The sequence below is a fragment of the Cupressus sempervirens genome, chromosome 11, assembly GCF_028749045.1.
Source record: "Cupressus sempervirens isolate cs-2001-9-10 chromosome 11, ASM2874904v1, whole genome shotgun sequence".
NCBI lineage: Eukaryota > Viridiplantae > Streptophyta > Pinopsida > Cupressales > Cupressaceae > Cupressus > Cupressus sempervirens.
In genome coordinates, this window is record NC_143128.1 from 432,887,075 (window position 1) to 432,900,805 (window position 13,731).

Below are 13,731 nucleotides of genomic sequence, written 5' to 3' on the forward strand. Positions count from 1 at the left end.
AATCCTTCTTCTTGAGCATAACCCTTACATACTAGTCTAGCTTTGTTTCTAGTAATCTCACCATTCTCATCTAGCTTGTTTCTGAATACCCACTTGGTGCCAATCACATTCTTGTCAACTGGTTTGGGAACCAAACACCAAGTTTTGTTCTTCTTTATTTGATCAATCTCTTCTTCCATAGCTTTATACCAATCACCACCTTGTAATGCATCATACACTGTCTTAGGTTCAAATTTTCTTAATAGACATGATTCATTTCTTAGTCTATTCCTTGTCGTTGGTTTTGCATTTTTGTCACCAATTATCTATTTAGCAGGGTAATGCCTCTTCACATATTTGGACAATCTTGGTTCTGTCCTTGTTTCCATGTTTGATTTTTCAATTCAGGATCACTATGCACTTCATTGTTAGGTAGTTCTACATCTTTGTCATGTGTACTAACTTCAAAGTCAGAATGAGCATTTCCTTCATTCTACAACTCAACTTCTGAATGCAGTTCGACATTCACTGGTTATGACTTAGCTAAGACTAAAACTTGCTATTGAATCCCAATTTGATTGGTAGTATCCTCGTCAATAGGCATTCCTTCATATGAATACACAAAGGTTTTGTATTTATCCATTCTCTTTGGTTTTTCAACTTGGACATCTGTGTGCTCATCAAAGTTTACATTTGCACTTTTCACAATTTTGTTAGTGTTAGTATTTAAACACTTATATGCTTTACTTCTAGTGGAGTAACCAAGGAATATGCCTTCATCACTTTTTGCATCAAATTTTTCATTTCTAGCATCTTTAAGGATAAAGCATTTGCAACCAAATATTTTGAAATGCTTTACATTGGGTGAGTGACCATACCATAATTCAAAAGGTGTTGCACTTGTACCTTTCTTGACTTGTACTTGATTCAGTGTATGAATAGCCACACTTACAACTTATCTCCAATATTTTAGAGCAATAGTCTTTTCCATTATTAATGTTCTGGCACAGTCAATCATAGATCTATTTCTTCTCTCAGCAATTCCATTTTGTGGGGGAGTTCTAGGAGCTGATGTTTGTCTCTTGATTCCTTTGTCTTTGCAAAATATCTCAAATTCATTTGATGTGAATTCACCACCTCTATCTAATCTCAAGCATTTCAAACTCTTTCCTGTTTCTTTTTCAACTCTAGCCACATACCACTTAAACATTTGAAAAGCATCAGATTTTTGTTTTAAGAACATAACAATCATCATCCTGGAATAGTCATCAACAAACAACATTATATATTTATCTCCCTTATAGGTTTGTACTTCTATTGGACCACATAAGTCAGTATGAACTCACTCAAGTACTTCTTTAGATGTATAGTTTTTACTCTTGAAACTTGACTTGGTCATGTTTCCTAGCTGACATTGTTTGCACATGATATTTTTAGGTTTCTTCAGTTTAGGTAAACCTCTGACTTTCTTCATTTTACTAATATTGACCAGATTATCAAAGTTGACATGACATAGCCTTCTATGCCATAACCACACATCATCAAATTTTGCAACAAGAGAAGAAGTATTTTCCAGATCAAGATAAAACATATTACTTCTTGTTTGATCTCCTTTTCCAATCAATCTACCATCAGTATCATAGATTTTTGCAGTTTTATTTCCAAATTCTACTTTGCACCCTACATTGCCTAACTGTGAGACACTTAGCAAATTGTAGTTTAGTCCTTCAACATAGTATGCATTATCACATGAAATTTTCTCTGTAAGCTTAAAGGAACCTTTTCTTTTGATTTGACATGGAGCATCATTACCAAATCTAACACTATTTCTATCATACTGAATAAAGTTAACAAACTTACTTTTGTCTCCTATCATGTGATGTGAGCATTCACTGTCTATGATCCATATATCATTCTTGTTCATACATTTTACCAGTGCTGTAGGCTCTTCTTCATCAGATTGGTCCTTCATGGCTATGTGTACAACTTCATCATCATTATCATTAGAATCTTCTTCAACAATATAGCACTTCTTTCCGTTGTCTTTGTAATCTCTCTTATCATCTTCTCTTCTATTTTTGTACTTGTTGCCTTTCTTGTATTCCTTTTTCTGTGTACACCTTGCAGTAATATGTCCTACTTCATTGCAATTGAAACAAATGATAGGCAGCTTACCTTTGAATTTTTCTTTGCCTCTGTGGAATCTTCTAGCTAGTAATGCTTCTAATTGTTCCACGTCTTCCTCATCAGTGCTACTATCACTAGATACATATTTCATCTTTCTTCCCTTCTTTGATTTTGCCTGTTCAACATCTTTCAGTGATAGCTTGGCATTGAAAGTAGATTCAACATTCTTTCGTCTATAGTTGTCAAAGTTATATAACTCAAATGCAGTGAGTCTACCCACTATACCTTCAAAACTTAGATTGTTTCCTGGCATACATCTTAGCTCTTGTATAGCCGATACTCTAATTGCATAGATAAGGAGCAAGGTTCTTAAAAACTTACTATTAATAGTATCATCATCTAATTGACCACTCAAACATCTTATTGCACTTACTAGTTCCTTTATTCTAGAGGAATACTGAACAACATTCTCACTTTCTTCCATTTTCATATCATCAAACTTTCCTCTGAGGCTTTCTCTTTTTGCACTTTGGACATTTTGATCTCCTTCATAAATGTCTGATAGGACTTTCCACGTCTTAAATGTAGTGTCACATCCTTTGATATCATCAAATTCAACATAGTTGAGTGCAGAAGCAATTTTTGACATTGTCTGATTGTGTTCCTATTTGTTTTTCAAATCTTCTGCAGTAAGAGTACCAGTTGTATCAACATGTTTAGTCAAAATTGAATTTTGGGCATAATCTCCTATGGATCCAAGATGTAGCTTCATCAAGATTTTCCATGCAGCAAAGTTCTCTTTGTTGAGCTTGGGAACTTCTCTCTTAGGCATTTTGATCTTTTTTGCTTCTAGTCCCTTTAAACTAAGTCAGCAGTAATGCTCTGATACCAATTGTTATAATTCTTTAGAATAACTGAGAGGGGGAAGGGGGGGGGGGGGGGGGGTGAATCAATTATCCAAGGTCCAATGCCACTTCCTCTCCAAATCCTTAATAGCACATAACTAAAACTATCATGCATGCAATTTGAACATTTAAACAACTATGAAAAGTAAACATGCATCACACCATAACACTAAGAATTTGATAATCCAAAAACCCTCCAGGAATAAGAAGGTAAAATTGGAGTGGAGATGATACGCACAAAATAACTACACAATTGATTTCAACCACTTCTGATGGTCTACCCTGTTAAAGGCTACAACACATTGTTAAATGTAACCTTGTTAGAGGATTTCACCATACTGTTAGGAATGGGCCTGGTTAAAGCACTTTGGAACATTCACTTGGAATGACACCCTATTAAAAGATTTACAACATGGCTATTAGACCAACCTAAGTCCATAAGATTTATTTTAACTATTACAATTGCTAGAGAGTAACAATAATGACTTTTGATCTGATACAACTTACAACATATCTTGTAGATTACAGATCACACTTTAGTTTAATCCTTTTCTTAGCTTTAATCACTATAGCTCTGTAAGCTTGTCATCTCAAGCTTCATCACCTTGAGTCTTCTTACTCATCATACCAATGCAATCATATCTATGGTCACCTATTGAAGCAAAGTATCTGTGCTCTCTTCCACCTTAGCACCTTCTTTAGCACTTCAAGCTTTCATGCTCGACCACCTCTTTGTTTCATGACCTTATGACTCCTTAAATAAAAATCTGGAATACCTTTCTCGCTTGATTCACCCTCTCCAAGTTTAGAGTTTCAATAGATTAGGTAAGATACAATGTATCTATCCCATATCTTGCTCTTATCTAGAAACTTTGTCTAGAATCCAATTGTATTTGTCAAAAATGATTTACATAGTGTTCTGTGCCACCAGCTCATCATTCTTATCTTCTATTTGATTCACAAAATTCTAGATAACAACCATGTTGGCTCAGATCTGGTGAATCTTTGATTTTCAAAATAATGCAGCAGCTCAACATTATTGATTTACTGATGCTCAACACCTAAAGAAATTCTATGAAACTCGGCACTTGAATATCACTCGATACTTATATCTTGCTCAGTACTTGAAAACTTACTCGATACTTGATCTTCACTCGGCACCTAAAGACTGCTCATCACCTGAAGACCACTCGACATACACTAAGTTGAACTTTTCTCGACTTTAACTAAAAATTTGTTCGACACTAACTAGCTTGCTTGGCTTTTGATCTTTGATATGTATTGGTGTGTCTATCCTCTGTGTCTTAGAGTATGTCATCAATACACTATTTCATCAATGGCTTAGCTATTCCTTATACTTCATTAAAACATCATAACTTCAACCTTTCTCTAGGTACTCTAGTTACATCTTATTGATTTCCACCTCCTTATCAATCAATCAACTTATAGTATTTGGATCACTAAAGCAATTGTCATTACTGGAAGTAGCAAGTTTGACATCAATGAAAAAACAATGATTGAAAACATTCTTTACCAGTTCCATTGCTCCTCAATCATTTCCAACACTTAGTTGATCCTTAGAGATAATCTTCTTACTAGTAAACCATACAATGAGAGGTTCTCTTAGAGACAAGATGCAAGAATGTAAATATCCATAAAGAATGCCTTAAACATGCAATGCAAATGTAGACTAAACTAGTATGAGTATGCAAAATGCAACTATGTCAACAAGAATGAGAGTGTTACAAATCCAACTATTAAGCTATAGCTAAATTATTGCAAAATTGAAGCTAAACTACCATGTAAAATGATTTTAAGCTAAAACGCTATGGTATGAGAGAATTTAGACAAGAAATGGAAGTTTTCCACAAAAGACTTTCAAGAATTTGAATGGTAAACTTGCAACATAATAGTACTCAAGAGTGTGGATCCTTTGAGGGGGAAAGCTCTCTCTCTTTTAAAGTTGTATAGATGGTGGAGATCAAGATCAAGATGATGGAAGATCAAGGGTGGAGTTCAAAAATGAGATTGATCCATGCACACACACAAGTCAACCAATAAACAACTAGTTGACTTTGCATATGAGACAAAAAGAGTCCTTTGCTTTAATTTGTAAAATAGAAATAATGTTTTATGTGTGCAGATTGAGTGGATTAGAAGAAAGGGGGATTTTATTTAATTAAAAGGGGACATGCTTTTTTAATCAAATAATGAACTTAGGATAGCATAGTCAAAATTATAGGTTACAATTAAGTTAATTGATTTTTAGCGATTTGGCCTATACAAATGATTAATTAATTTAGCCAAAATATTGAGAAGTGGACCAATAGTCTAGACAACCATTTTTAGGTGATTACATTTTCTCTCTTTGACTAATGTGTGATTGATTTGGGAATATATTATGTCAAAGAAATAGAAGTCAAGTAGGTAGAAATAGATAGAGATATTTGATTCCAAAGAATGAAATGTAGAAAGAGATAGAAAATCCTAAATGTATAGCCTGATAGTGGTAATAATCAACACTAGGAATGAAATGATGCAAAAACTCAAGAGGAACACTAACACTAAGAAAATCAGATTGATTGAGAGAAAATGAAAAGATCCAACATATGCTCCTAAGAAATAGATAGCTAGCAAGTGATGATAGAGTATTTCTGACCCCTTAAGATCAAAATCAAAATGAGGTAAGGGAGATGCAAAAATGACCTAGATATGAGTAAATCAAGATATAGTAGTATCCAAGATGATAGATAAATGATTAAGACCAAAGAGTGACCATAAGGAAATGATAGAATGCCCTAGTTTGACCAAAGTTGACCACAAAGGATAAAACAATAAAATTAAGTCAAATCAAGTAGAAAGGTGATTCATACATGAAAATATGAACTGGAGTAGATATGAAGTGTAGAAATGATGAATATTTGAAGAAATGAAGATGCCCCAATGAAGATTAGACCTTAAGAGGTCAGCTAACTAAATAGAAGAAGGTAGAATTTTAAAATGCAATTTTGACTATCAAGATGAACTCAAATTTCAATTTTGATCTTGAAAATGGATCTAGGATGTCAAAATTATGTAATAGGTCAAAAGATTATATAGATGTGATGATAGGATAGCAAATAGATGAAGTGAAAGATCAAGAAGATGAAAAGACATGATAAAGAAGAAAGTGAAGAAGATATGAAAGCAGTTAGCTAACATGTCCAAAAAAGATGTTCAGAGAGAGCTCTCCCCATATGAAAGAATATAAGACTAAGCTAGAAAATGAACCTAAATGAAAACTAATATGCAAAGTTGTTTACCAACAAGAAACACATAACATTTAGACTCTAATTTCATTATTGAGCATTTATTAGGGACATCATGAGATTATACGACTGTCACTAGTGTAACTATGAGGATATGGATATGATCAATATCATGTAGGAATGTGGAAATCCAATCTAAGCATAAAGACATGTAGGTCAAGATGGCTATGTAATTAGGTTCTCTAAGTTTAATATAGCAAGATTACACCTATATCAAGGCATAAGTGCCAAGATAACCCTTGAGTGCAATCTTACAAAAATAGTCAAGGATGATACATTTGTGAGTCAAAGTGTCAAATAGGACAATCATGAATGCTTTAAAGACTATAGATAGACAAAGTATACCCATAGGTAGAAAACAAGAAAACATGTCCCATACCCCCAGTTCTCTAGTTCATGACATCCTTGAAAGATTGTTAACAAGAGAACACATAGCAAAGAAATCACTATAGACAACACACCAAAGTAGATACAATTCATCATAGCTTAATCAGTTAAATGTTTAAGTGTGTGTGTGTGTGTGTGTGTGTGTGTGTGTAAGTCACTTGCTATTTCTTCAAGACTTGGTTTTGATAGTGAGAAATATTGCGACATCTAAGACTATAGGTAAACTATCTAAAAAAGTGTTGAGAAACACTTGATGTCAAAGGAGGTAGTGTAGAGAAACATAGTTTTGTAAGTTGCCAAAGAAACCCTAATGCATAAGGAGACCTCAATAGGTTAATCAGTTGTACCCCTAAGACGAGGACAAGAAACAATCCCAAGCTAGGAGATGTGTTACAGAGTATGATTGAGACTGATAGACATAGGTGCAAGGGTCTCAAGTAGCACCTATTTCTAGATATTCACCACTTGGCAAAAATTTTCAACACTTTTTTCATTTTTTTTGTATTTTTGTATTTTTATATTTTTTTGTTGATACATCAAAGCACCTATTGCTAGGTTTTCACTAAGATGATTATTTTTTTAGGTCTTTTTTTTTCTTTTTTTAGGATTTTTTAAGGATCAATAAGTATGTACAAAAGAACTAAGTGGTGAGCCTCTAAGTGTAGAAATTCTTCAAATGTAGGACATTGATAGGATTTTTGAGTTGTTCCCCTTCTAGAGTAGAAATATCAAATGTTGTTGTGATAATGTATGGGCCTAACCAATTGGATTCAAACTTCCCTTTCTGTTCCCAGTTTTGCTAATTTTTGGGATTTTCTCTAAGCACTAGTTCACCCACTTGAAACCCATGAGGATGAAATTTCTTGTTATACTAAGTAGACATGAACTTATAATAAGCCCTCATGTGATCAAAAGTAGCCTTGTGGCATTCATCAAGAGTTTCCAATTCCTATACTTGCATAGCCCTATGGTCTTCATCAATTATCAACCCATGTAAGGAGACTCACAATCAGTGAATCCCAACTTCTAAGGGGAGGAAATCTTTAGAACCATAGACTAAAGAAAAATGGATGGCCCCTGTAGGAGTATGGATGGTAGGTTTGTAGGCCCATAGTGCTAGATTGATCTATAAGTTACAGTCCTTCCCAGATTTGTGAATTGTTCAATGCAAGATTTTCAACAATGTTTTGTTGGAGGCCTTAGCTTTGTCATTTCCTTGAGGGTAATAGATAGAAGACCAATGTTGTTTGATTCTAAATTTCTTGTACAACTATTTGAGGTCCTTGTTCTTGAATTGTCCTCCATTATCGATAACAATGGAGGAAGGAATACCATGATGACAAATGATGTGGTTTAGTATAAATAGGGCAACATGTTTGCCTATAGTAGCAAATAGTGGCACACCCTCAACCCATTTGGTGAAATACTTAGTTGCTGTGATAATGAACTTGTGGCCACTAGATGAACTTGGATTAATTTTGCCTCCCAAGTCAAAGGCCCATTGTTGAAATGGCCAATATGTCATAGAGGGAATTAGCTCACAACCAAGAGCATGAATCAAATTACCATGAATTTGAAATTTCTTATAGGACTTAGCATAACAAACAATGTCAGCTTGCATGGCTGGCTAGTAATAACCCTCCCTAAGAAATTTCTAAACAAGTGCAAGGCCATTAGAATGTGCCCCATAAATGCCATTATGGACTTTGGCTAGTGTCTTTTTAGACTCTTCTAGCTCTAAATACATAAGCAACATTTTGTCTAGACTCTTCCTATACAAGTCACCAAAGGCCAAAGTGTAATATGAAGCATTGCAAAGGAGTTGATATTTTTGGTTGTGCATGAGGGTTTCATGGATAACCTGATCATGTAGATAAGAGAAGATAGTAGTATAGTGGGAGGAATCATGACCTACAATAGTGTAGATCACATGGTTATTTGAGGAATCATAGGTAGGATGATGTAGTTCTTCCACAGAGAACTCAAATCACAATTCATGTTCTTGCAACTAGAGGATAGATGCTAGAGTGGCCATAGCATTTACAACTTTGTTTTCTACTATAGAAATTTGTTGGAATGTCACAAAAGTGAAATAGTTTCTTAGAACATCAATCAACTTCTTGCAAGGTATCAACTTGTCATCAGATATTCATTATTTACTTGGTTTATAACAAGTTGGGAATCTCCATAGATGTGCAATTCAGTGATTCTCCATTCAAGAGCCACTTTGATCCCATTTGTTAATGCCTCATATTCTGCAATGTTGTTTTTGCAATGGAATAAGGGCTTGTAGGATTTTGGGATTGTATAACCACGAGGGGAAATAAAAAAGACACCTACTCCAATCCCATTCTATGTATGAGAACCATCAAAGAACATTTCTAATTTATCTTAGTGATGTACATAATTAAGGCATATGGAAACTAAATTTTCATAGGTGTTCTATCCTCTAGTGGAAAATCAACCAATTGTTCAGCTATGGTTTTCCACTTGATATCTTTATATGCAACATATTGAATGTAATCATCCATTTAGATAGATGGCTGGCATGCATAGCTTTGCTCAACAAGTATTTCAAGAGATCAATTTTAGCAATCAAGTGAACTGTATGTGCCAACATGTAATGTTTGAGTTTTTGAGAATGCAAAGGCCACTACTAGGAAAACTTTCTCAATGTTACTATAGTTCATCTCATAAGCCACCAAAGTGTAATAGATGTAGTAAATGGCACATTCTTTTCTAGCCTCATCACTCTATGCGAATAATGCTCCTAAAGAGAAAGCTATAGTTGAGATGTACAAAATCAAAGGTTTTCCTAGAATGGGTGACACTAATGCAAGGGGTTTAGCCAAGTACCCCTTGATTTGGTCTAGAACTTTTTGCCAATCTTCATTCCATATATGAGTAGAGCCTTTATGCAAATTATTGTGAAAAGATTGAGCTTTATCAACCAACTAAGAAATGAATCTTCTAATGGATTGTAGACATCCTTCTAAGTTGGCTGATATTTCTTGGAGGAGGCATTTCAATTATTTCTTGTACCTTTTTAGGATCAACCTCAATGCCTTTTGATGATATAATGTAGCCTAGAAGTTCTCTAGATGTGACACCAAAGGCACACTTTTTGGATTTAGCCTAAGTTGAAATTGTTCCATATAGTCCAAGATCAAACTAAGGTCATCAAGATATATATCTCATTTTTTAGATTTTGTTAGTGTGTAATTAACACAATCTTCCATATTTTTATGCATCATATCATGAAGATGGTGGTCATTTCTCGTTGATATGTAGCACCAGCATTTTTGAGCCCAAAGGGCATGACATTCTAGTAGAAGTTGCCCCAAGCATATGTAAAGGTTTTCTTTTCTTAATCAAATAGAGCAATCTTAATTTGGTTATACCCTAAAAAGCCATCCATTAGGGAGTACATTTCATAACTTGCCATCATATCCACTATCATGTCTGTGTTTGGTAGTAGAATGTCATCCTTAAGGCATGTTTTGTTTAGATCTATGAAATTAGTACAGATTCAAATGGATTTATCATGTTTAGACACAGGTATAATGTTGGAAATCCACTCTACATAATCAATAGCTTTGATAAAGTTTGCACTCAAGAGTTTTTCCAACTCTTCTTTGACCAAGAGGGCTACATGTGGATGAATATTTCTCAGTTTTTGTTTAATTAGTTTTACACTAGGAGATATAGATAAAAGATGCATGATAAGATCTATGTCAAGTCTTTGCATATCTGAGTATGTCCATGCTAAATGATCTTCTTGTCTTGAAAGAATTTGGAAAAACTCTCCTTTCCTTTAGTTGACAGTGATTGATCCACATGGATGATTTTAGGAGATTCCTCTATCCCCAAGTTGATAGACTGCGTAGGCTTGGTGAGAATTGAAGATTTTTTAGAAAATAGCTTAGCAGACTACTAGGTACCTCATCCATAGGTGAGTCAAGGAGGTTTTCACCATTGGATACATCTTTATTTTTACTTTTTTGAAGTGGAAATACCACCACAAAGTGATTTTTGTCATCTGACCGCTTGTTTTTTCTATTAATTTTATGACTGAGGCACTTGATAGCTAATTCCACCATGTTAACCATGAGTTCATCAGTGGAAGAAGTGATAGGTTCAATGGTGTTGAGGTAGCACACAATCTTATTTTTATTTTGAAAACAATGGTATTTTAGGTCTTTGGTGTTGAATTGACCAATCTATGAGATTAGGATGAAGAAAGGAGAGAGATGTGGAAGCTTCAAGGTTGTTAATATGAAAAGAGTCATCTCTGCTAACATGCAAATTTGAGCCTATAGTGAATGTTGAAAAGAAATCCAAATTGGGAATAGACCTAGAGGTACCAACATGATCCACTAAAGTAGTTTGCAAGCCAAACTCATAGACTCTTCAACTACATTTGGTTGGGTTGCATAGGTGTGAATGATATCCACCCCTAATTCACAAGATGTGTCTGATAGGATTTCCCATTCATACTCATGAGAGTCTCTATTTTGATCTCTAGAAATTAAGTGAGTAATATTTTGTCTAATCCTTCCTCTGTTTATGTCATTGTGGTTGGAATCATCTTGCTCCTATTGTCGAGAAGTGGAAGCTTCAACATCATTGTGGGTAGTTAGTGTTTCTTCTCCCCAAAGGAGAGGGGTGAGAGGTATGAAATCCTCATCTTGAAAAGTGACAACAATAAAGGGAGGGTCATCATCTTCTGATTCACTAGACATGAGTGCTCTTCTATCAAATGCGGGTATTTCATCTTCTAGCCCAAAACCTAGGCTAGTAGTATCTTGAGTGTCACAACCTTGAGTATGACTTAAAGGTTCAACTAGAGCTTTTTTGTTACTAGTTGAGGATCCATGGACCTAATAGCCCATGTTTGTGATAATTTTATATCCTTTGTCATAGCATTTAGGAGAGATGGGAGTAGTGACTATGACTTCTTCCTCCTCTTCGTCTTCCCTATATATCCATTCTTTGATTGCTTGTTCTTCTTTTCTACTTCTAGGGGAATTGAGGATTGAGAAAAGGTGCCAAAAAGAGTCATTGCAGAAGAAAAAGGTTTCTTGTTGGTAGAAGGTTTCCCATAAGATTGAGGGGAAACATGTAAAGCAACAATAGAGTTCAGAGTGTACTCGCCCATGCCTAGGTTCATCATTTTCAGTTTCTTTTCACACTCTACAAAGGATGATGGTAGCTCATGAGAAGAGTGATTATGTGGAACCAATGTTTCTTTGATAGATAGAGTATTGATAGATATTGAGTTGTCACTAGGGACAACTATCTCAGTACCATTAAAAGGGATCTTGATACACTGATGATATGTGGAAGGTACTAATTGCATGTCATGAATTCATGGTTGTCCCAACAACAAATTGTATGCAAGTGTTATTTCTAGGACTTGGAAAATGACATTTTTCTCAACTAGACCAAATCTAATTGGAAGCACAATTAGAGCTTTAGAAGGTCTTTCAACCTCATCATAAGCTTTTATAGTGATCTTGCACTTAGGGACAATGGAAAATTTAGACATGCCTAACTATTGGATAACATTTAATGAGATGATGTTTAACCCTACACCATTTTCTGTTAGAACTTAATGAATGTGCATATGAAAGATTTGGCCTTTGATATGGAGGGAAGAGTTATCAGGATGACTGAGAGCTCTATCATCTTCTTTAGAAAAGGTGAGGTAGTGAGGTGAAGAGACATGGTTCAACATTTGTTGGAATCATTCTATGTCGATATCTATGGGAACATTGGGAGAACATAAAGCTTTTTCAAGGATTTCCTTGTGCAAAGGGGATAATTCTAACAACTTAGATGGAAATTTGAGCGAGGGTACATTGCAGTTGGCTAGCAAGGTCATAATTGGAGATTGTTGAGGTAGTTTCTTGTTTGGATGATGATGCATTTTTAGGATCATGAGAAACTTTTAGAATGACTTTAGATTTTCCCCTAGAAACATTATTAAGTAGTACTCTCTATGAAGGGGAAGATTTGACCACTCAAAGTACCACTTTAGGTCTAGCAACTTTATGGTGTTGAGGAGAATTTCACATTTTGAGGACAACTTTGAGTCTTTCATCCTCAGCATCATAGCTGGGTTGATTGTCAAATTTAAAATTCATTGTGGAAAGATACTCAATATGTTCAATTGTGTATATAATGTTATATGTGTTAGAATAGGCACAGGTGATCTTTGCTTCATGATTATTCTTAGGAGCCTTAGAAGTTTCATCTTTGTCATATTTTGGCAAGGGTTGCTTAAAAGCTTTATGTTCAAAATTTTTAACAAGACCATCTGTGACAACTTTACCCACCTCTATGAGATCTTGAATAATGTCTTTGAGTTTAAAATAATGTTCAATGTTATGACCTTTGCTTCTATGATAATTGCAATTATGATCCTCTCATGACCAAGGAGGTCTAACAAGTGGGTCATAAGGGTGGGAATTGTTTGGCAATGTCACCAATTTTTTTGCAATGAAGGTCTTTAAGACCACTTCATAAGGTTGAACCAATGATGTATAAACATGTTTTTTGGTAAACTTGGTGTTCTTGTCATATGTTTGTGGTTTTGAACCTTCTTGTTTTTTTGTAGCATAGATGGCATTGGAAATATTAAACATAGGTTTCTTTTAGGAGTGTCCACTACTCCATCATTGACAACATATTTGTTGTTGTCCAAGGTTTTTTTTTGTCTTTTCCATTTCCATTGTCATTTTTCTCTTTGTTCACAATAATGTCACCCTCTTGATAGCAACATCTTGAATGTGATATGCACTCTCAATCATTGCATTGAAGGATGTGAATTGTAATCACCTAAAAATGGTCATCTAGACTATTAGCCCCCTTTTAAACATTTTGGCTAAATTAATTTAATCACTTACCTAAGCCAAATTGCTAATAATCAATTTATTTGATTATAACCTATAGTTTGACTATGCTATCCTAAGTTCATTATTTGATTAAAAGAACATGTCCCCTTTTAATTAAATAAAAGACCC